Genomic DNA, 15,701 nt, shown 5'->3' on the forward strand with positions numbered 1-15,701 from the left:
GATTCACGAAATAGCAAAAGTAGAGCTCGATTGACTCAAGCTAGGGTGCTCCATAATTGCAAAAAAAGATATGGATGGATATAGCACAACAAGATTAACAAAACATCCTTATTGATCATCCTCACAAGAGGCATGGATCACTAGGAAACAACATGAACATATGGCATATTGAGATAACCAGTCCAAGGACTTAGTGGAAATGCTAAGTCCCTGAAATCAGCATTAACGAATGCTCCACTTTGCAAGCTTGTGCTAGTCACCACACACATCACAAAAATAGATGGGTTGCACCTATGGATAGATGGCAAAACATATAACAAAACACATGTAGAGCTCAGGGGCATATCATGCACACAATAATCATGGCAAAAATGACAATTATCTAAGTGGAGCAGCAGATCTGACAATTATCTCAAATAGCATTCTTCCAACAGCATTTCAGGTATCAAGATGAACTCCAATGAAAATGATGCAATGAGATGAAATGATGTGCTCTCTGAGACGAACATTTTGATATGCTATATGCCCAAAACAGAGCTATGGATGAGGAGTTACGGCACGATGAACAGGGGCAAAATATCTAGGGTTTGAGGCAAAAGTCAACCGAGTTTTTGGATCTGGATCCAGATCTGGCCGCACGGGTTATGAGGTTCGCCGGAGAGGGACTTGAAGCTCACTGGAGTTTGTCGGGGAAGAAGGCCGGGGCGAGGGTGGCCGGAGCGGGGCACTGCTCGCCGGGGCCTTGGCCGGCGTGGAGGAGGCGCGTCGGCGGCGGCGAGGCCTCGGGGAGGCGGCGGCAGGCGGCGGCGGGCGGTGAGGCGAGGAGGCGTGGCGGCCGGTGATGAGGTGAAGCAGGGCGGCGGTCGATGGACTTGGGCGGCGGAGTCGGGAAGACGAGGCGGCGCGTGCGGGAGGCCGGTCGGGCCGGTCGGGCGATGGGGAGGGCCGGCGCTGGGCCTTCGGGCTCGCGTTGGTGGCGGCGGTGAAGTGGGGCGCCCACTGCCACATGGCGCGCCCCGGTTGGCGGCGGAGGTTTTGTCCGGTGGGGGTCGGACGTGTCCGGCGGCGGCGGTGGATGGATCTAGGGTTAGGGGGAGAATGGAACCGCGAATTTCGGAGGGTGGTCTATATATAGAGGTAGAGGGAGCTAGGAGTGTCCAAATGAGGTGCGGTTTTCGGCCACGCGATCGTGATCGAACGCTCTAGATGATGGAGAGGGTTTTGCTGGGTTTTGGGCCAACTTGGAGGGGTGTTGGGCTGCAACACACACGAGGCCTTTTCGGTCCCTCGGTTAACCGTTGGAGCATCAAACGAAGTCCAAATGGTACGAAACTTGACAGGCGGTCTACCGGTAGTAAACCAAGGCCGCTTGGCAAGTCTGGATCCAATCCGAAAATGTTTAATCCCCACACACGAAAGAAAGGTAGAATTGACCATCGGAGGAGAATGAAGCGTCGGAATGCAAAACGAGCAACGGGGAAAATGCTCGAATGCATGAGATGAACACGTATGCAAATGCAATGCACATGATGACATGATATGAGATGCATGACAACGACAACAACACACGGAGACAAAAACCCGAACCCGAGAAAATAAAATAACTTAATGCCGGAAACGGCAAGAGTTGGAGTACATATTGGGAAAATCATATCTGGGGTGTTACAACACTCCACCACTACGAAAGGATCTCGTCCCGAGATCTAGGACTGAAAGAACGCCGGGTATTCAGAACGGAGGTGATCCTCGCATTCCCAGGTAGCTTCACGGTCGGAATGGTGTGACCATTTGACTTTGAGGAATTTGATTGACTTGTTGCAAGTCTTGCGTTCAGTCTCTTCAAGAATAGCAACGGGGTGCTCACGATAAGAGAGATCTTCTTGGAGCTCAATATCCTCGAAGTTGACAGTGCGCTCAGGAGTCTTGAAGCATTTTCGGAGCTGAGAGACATGGAACACGTCATGCACATTTGCAAAGTTTGAAGGAAGCTCGAGTTGATAGGCGAGATCGCCTCTCTTGCTGACGATCTTGAAAGGTCCCACGTATCTAGGGGCAAGCTTCCCTTTGATACCGAAGCGACGAGTACCTTTCATAGTAGAGACGCGGAGGTAAACATGATCTCCAATCTCGAAAGCCAAATCATGATGCTTACTATCATAGTAGCTCTTCTGGCGGGATTGGGCTACTTTGAGGTTATCTCGAATGACTTTGCACATTTCCTCTACCTCTGTGATTAAGTCATTTCCCAGAAGCTGATGTTCACCGGTTTCAGACCAGTTGAGAGGGGTACGGCACTTCCTGCCATACAGAATTTCAAATGGGGCCTTTCCCGAACTTGCTTGAAAACTGTTGTTGTAGGAGAATTCAACATAAGGAAGACAATCCTCCCACTTCATGCCGAAGGAGATCACACAAGCCCTGAGCATATCTTCAAGAATCTGATTGACACGCTCGACTTGACCGCTAGTTTGAGGATGGAAAGCTGTGCTGAAGCGGATGTTGGTGCCCATGGCCTTCTGAAAAGAATCCCAAAGCTTGGAGGTAAAGATGTTGCCACGGTCTGAAGAGATCACCTGTGGAATACCGTGCAGAGAGACAATTCGAGAGGTATAGAGCTTCGCCAATTGAGCTGCAGTGATTGACTCTTTGATAGGCAGAAAGTGAGCCACTTTAGTGAGTTTGTCGATAACCACGAATATGGCATCATTGCCATGCTTGGACTTTTGAAACCCAGTCACGAAGTCCATCTCAATGTGGTCAAACTTCCATTCTGGAATGGCAAGAGGTTGGAGGAGACCAGCTGGCCTTTGGTGTTCTGCCTTCGCTCTTCTGCAGACATCACACTCATTCACGAACTGAGCAATCTTGCGCTTCATTCGAGTCCACCAATAAGCCTGCTTAAGGTCCTGATACATCTTCGTGCTCCCAGGGTGGATGGAGAGGAGAGAATTGTGAGCCTCGTTCATGATCACTTTACGAAGGTCACCTTTGGGCACAACAATACGATCCTCGAAGAAGAGAGTATCCTTGTCATCAAGGCGGTAGCACTTGTACTTGGGTTGACTCTTGGCAATCCCAATCTTCACCTTTTTTACCATAGCATCAAGAAGCTGAGCTTGGCGAATCTGGTCTTCCAAGGTAGGAGAGATTTGAAGGTTGGCGAGGAAACCTTGAGGAACAACTTGCAGATTAAGTTTGCGGAAAGCTTCACAAAGCTCGGGTTGATAAGGCTTGAGAATCAGACTGTTGCAATAAGCCTTCCTGCTCAATGCGTCAGCAATCACATTGGCCTTGCCTGGAGTATACTCGGTACTCTGATTATACTCTTGAATCATTTCGACCCATCAAGTTTGCCCGAGGTTGAGATTAGGCTGAGTGAATATGTACTTGAGACTCTTGTGGTCAGTGAAGATGTCCACTTTTCTTACCAATAAGAGATGTCTCCAAGTCAAAAGAGCATGCACAACTGCCGCCAACTCGAGATCATGAGTGGGGTAGTTCTTCTCGTTGGGCTTCAACTGGCGAGAGGTATAAGCCACAACTTTCTTCTCTTGCATCAACACTGCGTCGAGACCTTGGAAAGAGGCATCACAGAAGACCTCGTACGGCTTGGATTCATCAGGCGGAGTCAGAACTGGAGCAGTGACCAATTTCTCTTTCAAAGTGTTGAAAGCAATGTCACACTCCGGAGACCAAACGTACTTGACGTGCTTCTGGAGAAGATTTGAGAGAGGCTTTGCGATCTTAGAAAAGTTTTCAACGAATCTTCGACAGTAGCTTGCGAGACCGAGGAAGCTACGGAGTTGCTTCACGTTCTGAGGTGGTTCCCAATTCACAATTGCAGACACCTTCTCAGGATTCACCGCAATGCCCTTGGCAGAGATGATATGACCAAGATAAAGAACCTCATCGAGCCAAAATTCACACTTGGAGAACTTGGTGTAGAACTTGTGTTCCCTGAGCTTATCGAGTACCAAACGCAAGTGCTTGGCATGATCTTCCTTGTTCTTCGAAAAGACCAGAATGTCATCGAGATAGACCAAAACGAAGTCATTGGTGTAGGCGTTGAAGATGAAATTCATCATGCGAGAGAAAGTCGGAGGAGCGTTGACGAGGCCAAAAGACATGACAGTGTATTCATATGAACCAAAGCTTGTCCTGAAAGCCGTCTTGGGAATATCTTGCTCGCAGATTCGAATCTGATGATAACCCATGCGGAGATCAAGCTTGGAGAATACTTGGGCACCTTTGAGTTGTTTGAACAGCTCGTTGATGTTGGGAAGTGGGTATTTGTTCTTGATGGTCTTCTTGTTCAATGGACGGTAATCAACACGAAGTCGGTCCGTTCCATCCTTCTTCTTCACAAAAAGAACACCACAACCCCATGGAGTAGAACTAGGTCGGATGAGACACATTCTCTCTTGAACATCGAGTTGCTTCTTCAGCTCCTTCAACTCTTCAGGTCCGAGCTTGTAAGGACGCTTGCACACAGGTTCCGTGCCGGGCTCAAGATCGACGACGAATTCAACTGGCCGGTGCGGAGGCATTCCTGGAAGCTCTTCTAGAAAGACGTCTTGATATTCGCAAACGACTGGAACTTGCGAGATAGCATCCAGTTCACCCTTCTCATTGAGAGAAAACAGACGGATGGTATTATCCCGAGCGGCAAAGACAATTACATCCTCAGACGAATGAGTCAATTGAATCTTCCTGGCTGCACAATTAAGCTGAGCCTTGTGCTTAGATAGCCAATCCATCCCGAGAATAAGATCAATATCCGAGTTACCAAGGATCATTGGAGAAGCCAGAAACTTGAAATCATCCAACAAAATAGAAATATCCGGAACCTCGTAGTTAGCGAGCAAACATCTACCCGGAGAGACAACTACTAACGGTTTATGCATAACTTGAGAAAACCACCCATGCTTAGATGCAAAAGGTCTCGAGATAAAACAATGCGATGCACCAGTGTCAAAAAGAACTTTTGCAGGAACATCGTTAACAGGAAGGTTACCCATGATGACATCTAACAAGTCCTCTGCCTGAGCTGCATTCATCAAGTTGACCTTGGCGGACTTGGTGTTATGCTTGACCATAGCTGTACTTGCCGATCTCACGGGAGGAGGAGGAGGAAGACGCCTCTGATTGAAGCATTTGTTGGCATAGTGACCCTTCTGTTGGCACTTGTTGCACGTGACCTCTGAAAGCGGACGGTGATACGGATTACTTGATCTTGGAGCTTGAGACGAAGTCTTGTTCTGAAAGCCAGGGTTGGTGGGTGGGAAGATCCACTGCCACCTTTGCTCTTCTGCTGATACGGCTGACGGAATGGAGGAGGAAGCCAATACTTCTGCTGCTTGGCCACTTGAGTAGACGAAGAAGGAGTAGTGTCTCTGACTCGCTTCTTGGAAGCATCACACCTCAGCTGAGCGGCCTCTTGCTTCAATGCCATGTTGTAGAACTCATCGTATCTCAAGGGCTCAAAGAGAACAAGAGCTAGCTGGATTTCTTCTCTGAGACCACCCCTGAACTGGTATATCATGCTCTTCTCGTCAGGGACATCCTGCTTAGCAAAGCGGGCGAGCTTCTGAAACAACTTGTTGTAGTCATAGACAGACAAAGAGCCTTGCTTCAGGTTGCGGAATTCCTCACGCTTGCTTTCAACCACGCTATGAGGAATATGATGAGCTTTGAAGTCTTGACGGAATTCATCCCAGGTAATCAGACGGCCTCCTCTGGAATCCTTGTACTACTGGAACCATTCTGCAGCTTGATCTTTGAGTTGGAAGGATGCGAACTTGACAAAGTCGTCAGGCCTGACGTTACTGCACTCGAAATGCTTGCACAGATCCACGAGCCAATCATCAGCATCAGTTGCCTCAACACAATTGCTGAAAGTCTTTGGCTCGTTAGCAAGGAACTAGTTGAGTGTAGCAAAGTGATTCTGATTGTTGCCTTGGTTGCCTTAGTTCGCTTGATTGCGCTCTTGAAGAATTTGCATGATCAACTGTGTGTTTGCATTGGTTGCGGCCATCACAGCTTGCCATGCCTCCGGAGGAGGAGGAGGTGGTGGCGGATCCTGATTCTGATTCTGATTGGTGCTCTTAGCGGGAGCCATCCTGAAGAGGGTGACAACTGTTAGCACATTGACAGATAAAATGAAGCTGAATCAAACGGGTTGAAATTGCAACATATAGTCTTCACATCCGAACATAAGAACGAATGCATTCCACATGAAATGGTCACATATCCATAAATTGAGAAGCCACTTAGAATTTAGGTAGAGGAATAAATCAACAAGGTATGGATCAAGAACGAATACTCAGTAAGAAATCCCAGTCTCAAACCAAATATCCGTGGAAGAAGAACTAGTGCTACAAGAATTCCCACCTATGAAACTCCCGAACCTTTCCAGTTATGCAATCAGGTGTTGGGGATACAGGGGAAGCATAATATCTCACCCAAATCTAGCAATTCCTACATCCAGTTGTATCCATCCTTCAACACATAACCGAGAAAAACTTCGGAAACCATCTACCTCAACCTTCGAAAAGCATCTATTATACAAGTTATGGCGATACTCCCGAACTCCCGCCCCAGTACTGGGTGGCATCGAGGTTATCTCACCAACGAACTGCATAAAAGAGATTTTCGATGTCGGCATGCTAAACTCAGGTATTCCAGAACTGCAACGATAAAATTGTGACGACAACACCTCGGAGCTCAACTCCCCGGGACACTGCCACAACCCCTAAAGACAGGAGGCACCAAGAACAATGTTCTCGTCACAAAACCATCGGAACGATTCCAAGATACCCGTGTGATCCTAAAAAAAATTTAGTGAAATTTGAGAAGAGAAGAGTCAAAACTCTACGTCAGGATGCCTTACCAGACCGATGAGGAGACTGGGGAGTAAAAAGAATTCCTAAACTCTCCGATATATAATTCCTAAATGACTCAAAACATTTTTTCTAGACACAACTGGGCCGCTAAAAACGATCAAGCAATGGGGATCCTAAGGTCGGGGAAGGCTCTGATTAGCAACTTATAACGCCCTCGATGCGGCTATATCTCCCATGTGTCGAGGCACGACTTAGAGGCATAACCGCATTGAAAGCAATGTCGCAAGTTAGGCAATCATCACAACATCCCATGTAATATAGATAATAAAAGGGGAGATACATAGTTGGCTTACACTCGCCACGTCAATCAAAGTACATAAATAGCATTACAACAATCAAACACTCATGACCCGACTACGGCGCCAAAATGAAATATAACCCAACATGCGACACGGTCCCGATCACCCCGACTGGGCACCACTACTGATCATCAGGGAAAGACACGTAGTAACGGCGTGAGTCCTCGTCGAACTCCCACTTGAGCTCAAGCGCGTCATCTGGAACAGAGTCATCAGGCCCTGCATCTGGTTTGAAAGTAATATGTGAGCCACAAGGACTCAGCAATCTCGCACCCTCGCAATCAATACTATTTAAGCTTTTAGGTAAGGCAAGGTAAATATGTGGAGCTGCAGCAAGTGACTAGCATATATGGTGGCTATCCTGTTCGCAAAAGAGAGCGAGAAGAGGAGGCAAAGCGCGAACGAGTAACTAGAGAACATCCTGCGGCAAGCATTACTCCAACACCGTGTTCACTTCCCAGACTCCGCCGAGAAGAGACCATCACGGTAACTCACACTGTTGATTCATTTTAATTAAGTTAAGGTTCAAGTTGTCTACAACCAGACATTAACAAATTCCCATCTGCCCATAACCGCGGGCACAGCTTTCGAAAGTTCAAATCCCTGCAGGGGAGTCCCAACTTAGCCCATGACAAGCTCTCACGGTCAACGAAGGAATAGACCTTCTCCCGAGACATTCCGATCAGACTCGGTATCCCGGTTCTACAAGACACTTCGACAAGTTAAAACAAATCCAGCAACACCGCCCGAATGTGCCGACAAATCCCGATAGGAGCTGCACATATCTCGTTCTCAGGGCACACTCAGATAGGTCAAGCTACAAGTAAAACCAGCCCTTGAGTTTCCCCGAGGTGGCCCCACAAGCTGCCTGGTTCGGACCAACACTCAGAGGAGCACTGGCCCAGGGGGGTTAAAATAAGATGACCCTCGGGCTCCGGAAACCCAAGGGAAAAAGAGGCTAGGTGGCAAATGGCAAAACCAAGGTTGGGCATTGCTGGAAAAGCTTTAATCAAGGCGAACTATCAAGGGGTTCTCATTATCACCCAACCGCGTAAGGAACGCAAAATCCGGGAACATAACACCGATATGACGGAAACTAGGGCGGCAAGAGTGGAACAAAAAACTAGGCGAGAGGCCGAACCTTCCACCCTTTACCAAGTATATAGATGCATTAAGATAACATGGCAATATAATGATATCCCAACAAGTAAATAATGTTCCAACAAGGAACGGTCTCCAATCTTCACCTGCAACTAGCAACACTATAAGAGGGGCTGAGCAAAGCGGTAACATAGCCAATCAACGGTTTGCTAGGACATGGTGGGTTAGAGGTTGAACATGGCAATTTGGGAGGCATGATAAGCAAGTAGTAGGCATCGTAGAATAGGCATAGCAAAGGAGGGAGCATCTAGCAAAGCAAAGATAGTAGTGATTTCGAGGATATGATCATCTTGCCTGCAAAGTTGTCAGAGTTGACTGGATCCTGGAAAGCAAACTCAACGGGCTCCTCATTAGTGAACTCGTCTCCCAGCTCTACCCAAACAAGACAAACAAGCAAACGGAACGCAATCAACCGCGTGCAAACTCAAACAACATGATGCAAAGATGGTATGCTATGTAGGATGCAATATGTGATGCATATGCAAGATTTGACAAGGAATGCAAGAACCTGGCCTCAACATGGAAATCCAAGTGTTCCACTGGAAAGGTAAGGTAAAACCGCTTGAAAACAATATAAAGAACGCCGGAATCGGAGTTATGGTTTGGAAATGGCAAGCAATTCGAATATGACCACGTTCTGCGATTTACAACAAGTAGCCATCTAAATGCAACAAGATGACCATTCTACAGCACCCAAACATGGCATCAAAATACATGGCAGGGATCCTTTCATAATGCTTAACAAAATACTAGCACTGAGCCACGGCCAATCATCCATTAACAGGTTCAAACAAGCATGGCAAAAATGCATTTTGTAAACAGATTTCAGACTTAGTGAAATTAACACTTGTCTGGAATTTCAGATCAGGTAGCCCACTTTGGAGCATGAAAACTATATGCTACAGGACCTGAACATGGCAAAGTAAAGCATGGCATGGAGCTACTCAAAGAGCTTAACAAAAGTCCCTTAGTGACCTTGAGCCAAAAGGGATCATAAAATACATTTGCAAGCATGTGAACATGGCAAAAACATAATCAGTTCTCAGACTTGGTAAAAAAACTGGAGCATGCTGAAACAGATATCAAGTAGGCATGTTTACGAGCTCGATGCACTCACTATAGAGCAAGTCATGACAATCTAAGCATACAACCATCAAGAATACACAAAATACAAGCTAGACATGACAAGAACAATAACATAGCATGCACGGATCAACTACAACATCCTCGGCAAAATTGCTAACAAGCAGACAATCTGCCCAGATTCACGAAATAGCAAAAGTAGAGCTCAATTGACTCAAGCTAGGTTGCTCCATAATTGCAAACAAAGACATGGATGGATAGAGCAGTACAAGATTAACAAAACATCCTTACTGATCATCCTCACAAGAGGCACCGATCACTAGGAAACAACATGAACATATGGCATATTGAGATAACCAGTCCAAGGACTTAGTGGAAATGCTAAGTCCCTGAAATCAGCATTAACGAATGCTCCACTTTGCAAGCTTGTGCTAGTCACCACACACGTCACAAAAATACATGGGTTGCACCTATGGATAGATGGCAAAACATATAATAAAACACATGTAGAGCTCAGGGGCATATCATGCACACATAATCATGGCAAAAATGACAATTATCTAAATGGAGCGGCAGATCTGATAATTATCTCAAATAGCATTCTTCCAACAGCATTTTGGGCATCAAGATGAACTCAAATGAAAATGATGCAATGAGATGAAATGATGTGCTCTCTGAGGCGAACATTTTGATATTCTATATGCCCAAAATGGAGCTACGGATGAGGAGTTACGGCACGATGAACAGGGGAAAAATATCTAGGGTTTGAGGCAAAAGTCAACCGAGTTTTTGGATCTGGATCCAGATCTGGCCGCGTGGGTTACGAGGTTCGCCGGAGAGGGACTTGAAGCTCGCCGGAGTTCGTCGGGGAAGAAGGCCGGGGCGAGGGTGGCCGGAGCAGGGCGCGGCTTGCCGGGGCCTTGGCCGGCATGGAGGAGGCGCGTCATCGGCGGCGAGGCCTCGGGGAGGCGGCGGCAGGCGGCGGCGGGCGGTGAGGTGAGGAGGCGCGGCGGCCAGCGACGAGGTGAAGCAGGGCGGCCGCCGGCGGACTTGGGCGACGGAGTCGGGAAGACGAGGCGGCGCGTAAGGGAGGCCGGTCGAGCGACGGGGAGGGCCGGCGCTGGGCCTTCGGGCCCGTGTCGGTGGCGGCGGTGAAGTGGGGTGTCCGCTGCCACGTGGCGCGCCCCGGTTGGCAGCGGCGGTTTTGTCCGGTGGGGGTCGGACATGTCCGGCGGCGGCGGTGGATGGATCTAGGGTTAGGGGGAGAATGGAACCGCGAATTTCGGAGGGTGGTCTTTATATAGAGGTAGAGGGAGCTAGGAGTGTCCAAATGAGGTGCAGTTTTCGGCCACGCAATCGTGATCGAACGCTCTAGATGATGGAGAGGGTTTTGGTGGGTTTTGGGCCAACTTGGAGGGGTGTTGGGCTGCAACACACACGAGGCCTTTTCGGTCCCTCGGTTAACCATTGGAGCAAATGGTACGAAACTTGACAGGTGGTCTACCGGTAGTAAACCAAGGCCGCTTGGCAAGTCTCGGTCCAATCCGGAAATGTTTAATCCCCACACATGAAATAAAGGTAGAATTGACCACCGGAGGAGAATGAAGCACCGGAATGCAAAACGGACAACGGGGAAAATGCTCGAATGCATGAGATGAACACGTATGCAAATGCAATGCACATGATGACATGACATGAGATGCATGAGAACGACAACAACACACGGAGAAAAAAACCCGAACCCGAGAAAATAAAATAACTTAATGCCGGAAACGGCAAGAGTTGGAGTACATATTGGGAAAATCATATCCGGGGTGTTACAGAGAGGTGCTTTCTTCCTCCTCCTCGTCATCGTCTTCGGCGGCGGAGGAGTGAGTCTTGTCTTCGGATGACACGTCCGAAGCTCCCTTGCAGCGGGAGCCACTCCGGACCCCCTGGCCTTCTTCTTGGCCGTCTTCTCTGGCGCATTATAGGGCGCCGGTACCAGCATCTTCACCAGGAGTGGGATGACTAGTTCCTCGGGTAGCTGAGCCGAACATTGAATCTTCTCTGCTCTCTTTGTCCATACCTAAAACAATAAAGTTCAGATATCCTCCTTGAAACAAGAAAGTAGAGGATGCGTATGGAGACGTGGAAGGCTTACCTCATTGGCAGAATGGGTAATGTCATGCCCAAGATCCGAGTCTATGGCTGGCGGCGTCTCGTTGCCCTTAAATAGCAACTTCCAGGCATCTTCATGAGTGGTTTCGAAGAGCCTTTCCAAGGTTTGGTGCTTCTTTGGGTCGAATTCCCATAAGGGGAAGCTTCGGCTTTGGCATGGGAGAATCCGGCGAACCAGCATCACCTGGATTACGTCGACGAGCTTGATGTTTTTATCCACCATGCTTTGAATGCGCGTTTGCAGCGCCATCAGCTCATCCAACGAAGACCAATTTGGGCCCTTCTCCATCTAGCAGGTGAGCTGCACTGGAGCTCTGGACTTGAATTCGGAAGCCGCGACCCAAGTGGCGTCGCGGGGCTCTGTGATATAGAACCACGGTATCTGCCACTCCATGACGGTCTCCACAAAAGTACCCTTGGGCCATGTGACATTTGGCAGCTTGCTCACCATGGAGCCTCCACACTCTGCGTGCTGGCCATCCACCACCTTCGGCTTCACGTTGAAAATCTTGAGCCATAGTATGAAGTGGGGTTGGATGCGGAGGAAGGCCTCGCACATGACAATGAATGCCGAGATGTTGAGGAAAGAGTTCGGGGCTAGGTCATGGGAATCTAGCCCGTAATAGAACATAAGCCTGCAGACGAAAGGGTGGAGAGGAAACCCTAACCCGCGGACGAAATGAGGGATGAACACCAGCCTTTCGTTGGGCTTCGGGGTGGGGACGATTTGCCCCTTGGCTGGAAGCCGGTGGGCGATTTCTTTTGCTAGATACCCGGCATCCCGAAGCTTGGTGATGTACTTCTCCCTAACAGAGGAGGCCATCCACTTGCCTTACCCTCCAGATCCGGACATGGCTGAGTGTGTCCTTAAGGCGGAAAGAATGAGGACTTGGGCGCTGGAGCTCAAGAATGGAAGGGCAGAGGAAGAGAGAAGGCGTGGGTGAAGAAAGGGAATCCTTATCTCCTAATAAAGGCGGTGAATATCAAGCGCCTCCCCACTCGCCTTAAAACTCGCCTGTTCCCAAGGGTTGTGTAAACGGCATGGTTATATTACCCACGCCCGTATTGGTGAGAATCCCGCAATAAGGGGACACGATCTCTGCTTCGGCAAGACGTGCCAATGAAAACCGCATCTCCAAACGTGGAACGGAAAACGGAAAACGGTTCGAAATGATGACCAAGCAGACGTGATGTCACATTACAAAAAGTTGTCAGCGGATTGGACTCGTGCAATATTATATTCTCTGCGGTTGTGTGTGGTACTTGTGTTGCAGATCCGGACACGTTCATTGCGTCCGAAGACTTTCTTGGAGTATTCGGAGAGGGGAATGATACGTCTCCAACGTATCTATAATTTTTGATTACTCCATGCTATATTATCTTCTATTTTGGACATTATTGGGCTTTATTATCCACTTTTATATTATTTTTGGGACTAACCTATTGACCTAGAGCCCAGTGCCAGTTCCTGTTTTTCCCTTGTTTCAGTGTTTCGAAGAAAAGGAATATCAAACGGAGTCGAAACGGAATGAAACCTTCTGGAGAAGTTATTTTTGAAAGGAAAGCAACCCGGGAGACTTGGAGTCCATGTCAAGAAAGCAACGAGGAAGCCATGAGGTAGGGGGCGCACCCACCGCCCTAGGGTGCGCCCTCCACCCTCATGGGCCCCTCGTGGCTCCCCTGATGTACTTCTTCCTCCTATATATCTCCAAATACCCTAAAATGATCGAGGAACACAATAGATCGGGAGTTCAGCCGCCAGAAGCCTTCGTAGCCACCGAAAACCAATCTAGACCCGTTCCGGCACCCTGCCGGAGGGGGAATCCCTCTCAGGTGGCTATCTTCATCATCCCGGCACTCTCCATGACGAGGAGGGAGTAGTCCACCCTCGGGGCTGAGGGTATGTACCAGTAGCTATGTGTTTGATCTCTCTCTCTCTCATGTTCTTGATTAGGCACGATCTTGATGTATCATGAGCTTTGTTATTATAGTTGGATCTTATGTTTCTTCTCCCCCTCTACTCTCTTGTAATGGATTGAGTTTTTCCTTTGAAGTTATCTTATCGGATTGAGTCTTTAAAGATTTGAGAACACTTGATGTATGTCTTGTCGTGCGTATCTGTGGTGACAATGGCATATCACGTGATTCACTTGATGTATGTTTTGGTGATCAACTTGCGGGTTCCACCCATGAACCTATGCATAGGGGTTGGCACACGTTTTTGTCGTGATTCTCCGGTAGAAACTTTGGGGCACTCTTTGAGGTTCTATGTGTTGGTTGAATAGATGGATCTGAGATTGTGTGATGCATATCGTATAATCATACCCATGGATACTTGAGGTGACATTGGAGTATCTATGTGACATTAGGGTTTTGGTTGATGTGTGTCTTAAGGTGTTATTCTAGTACGAGCTCTAGGGCTGTTTGTGAACTTATAGGAATAGCACAACGGATTGATTGGAAAGAATAACTTTGAGGTGGTTTCGTACCCTACCATAATCTCTTCGTTTGTTCTCCACTATTAGTGACTTTGGAGTGACTCTTTGTTGCATGTTGAGGGATAGTTATATGATCCAATTATGTTATTACTGTTGAGAGGACTTGCACTAGTGAAAGTATGAACCCTAGGCCTTGTTTCAACGCATTGCAATACCGTTTACGCACACTTTTATCATTAGTTACCTTGCTGTTTTTATATTTTCACATTAGGAAAACCTATATCTACTATCCATATACCACTTGTATCACCATGTCTTCGCCGAACTGGTGCACCTATACAATTTACCATTGTATTGGGTGTGTTGGGGACACAAGAGACTCTTTGTTATTTGGTTGCATGGTTGCTTGAGAGAGACCATCTTCATCCTACGCCTCCTACGGATCGATAAACCTTAGGTCATCCACTTGAGGGAAATTTGCTACTGTCCTACAAACCTCTGCACTTAGAGGCCCAACAACGTCTACAAGAAGAAGGTTGTGTAGTAGACATCAGGGAACCCGCCTTGCAATGCCGAAGACAATCTACGCGCCGGACATCTCGACATTGAAGCCTGGTTCAGGGGCTACCGAGGGAGTCCTGGACTAAGGGGTCCTCGAGTGTCCGACCTATTAGACATGGGATGGACTGATGGGTTGTGAAGATACAAAGACCAAAGACTCTACCCATGTCCAGATGGGACTCTCCTTGACGTGGAAGGCAAGCTTGGCGTCCGAATATGAAGATTCCTTTCTCTGTAGCCGACCTTATTTAACCCTAGATCCCTCCGGTGTCTATATAAACTGGAGGGCTAGGTCCGTAGACATATATCCTCATAATCATAGTCAGACAGGCTGGACAATTAGGGTTTAGCCATTATGATCTCGTGGTAGATCAACTCTTGTAATACTCATATTCATCAAGATCAATCAAGCAAGAAGTAGGGTATTACCTCCATAGAGAGGGCCCGAACCTGGGTAAACATTGTGTCCCCTGTCTCCTGTTACCACCGACCTTAGACGCATAGTTCGGGATCCCCTACCCGAGATCCACCGGTTTTGACACCGACAGCGGGTAATCCTTTCAGCCAGGTACGAGCCAGTACATCCAACATCATGGTGAAGTACTTGGCACATACCGCATCATTAACATCCAGCATCTCCATAGCTAGTTCATAGCTTTCAATACAAGCCTCAGGTGGAAGATCAGCTGTGTAGTTAAGCACCTTACGAGGACCCTTAAAATCCTTGGGCAAATGCTCATTGCGTAGAGCCGGTACTAGACACGGCACACCAACTATCCTGGGAGTCATCCCAGCCTCTATGGATGCCGAAGGGTTTAGTAGAAACTGCTAATGAGTCCCGAGTAGAGCCGCTAGTTGCGCCTCATGACGGGCTCTAACCTGATCCACAATGGCCTGAGCATCATTCAGCATATGGTCATCTCTGGGCGGGTTAGGTCGATGGGGTAGGTCATCATCATGAGGCAGGTTACGATGCCGCTCACTGCTGGAAACCGCCGGCGACTCAATGCGCCAGCTGTAGCTTCGACTTGGGCGGGGAGTTGAATGGACAAGCTACGACTATATGAATAAGCCGCCTGCTATGCTACCGCCGTCTA

The sequence above is a fragment of the Triticum aestivum genome, chromosome 2A (assembly GCF_018294505.1).
Source record: "Triticum aestivum cultivar Chinese Spring chromosome 2A, IWGSC CS RefSeq v2.1, whole genome shotgun sequence".
Classification (NCBI taxonomy): Eukaryota; Viridiplantae; Streptophyta; class Magnoliopsida; order Poales; family Poaceae; genus Triticum; species Triticum aestivum.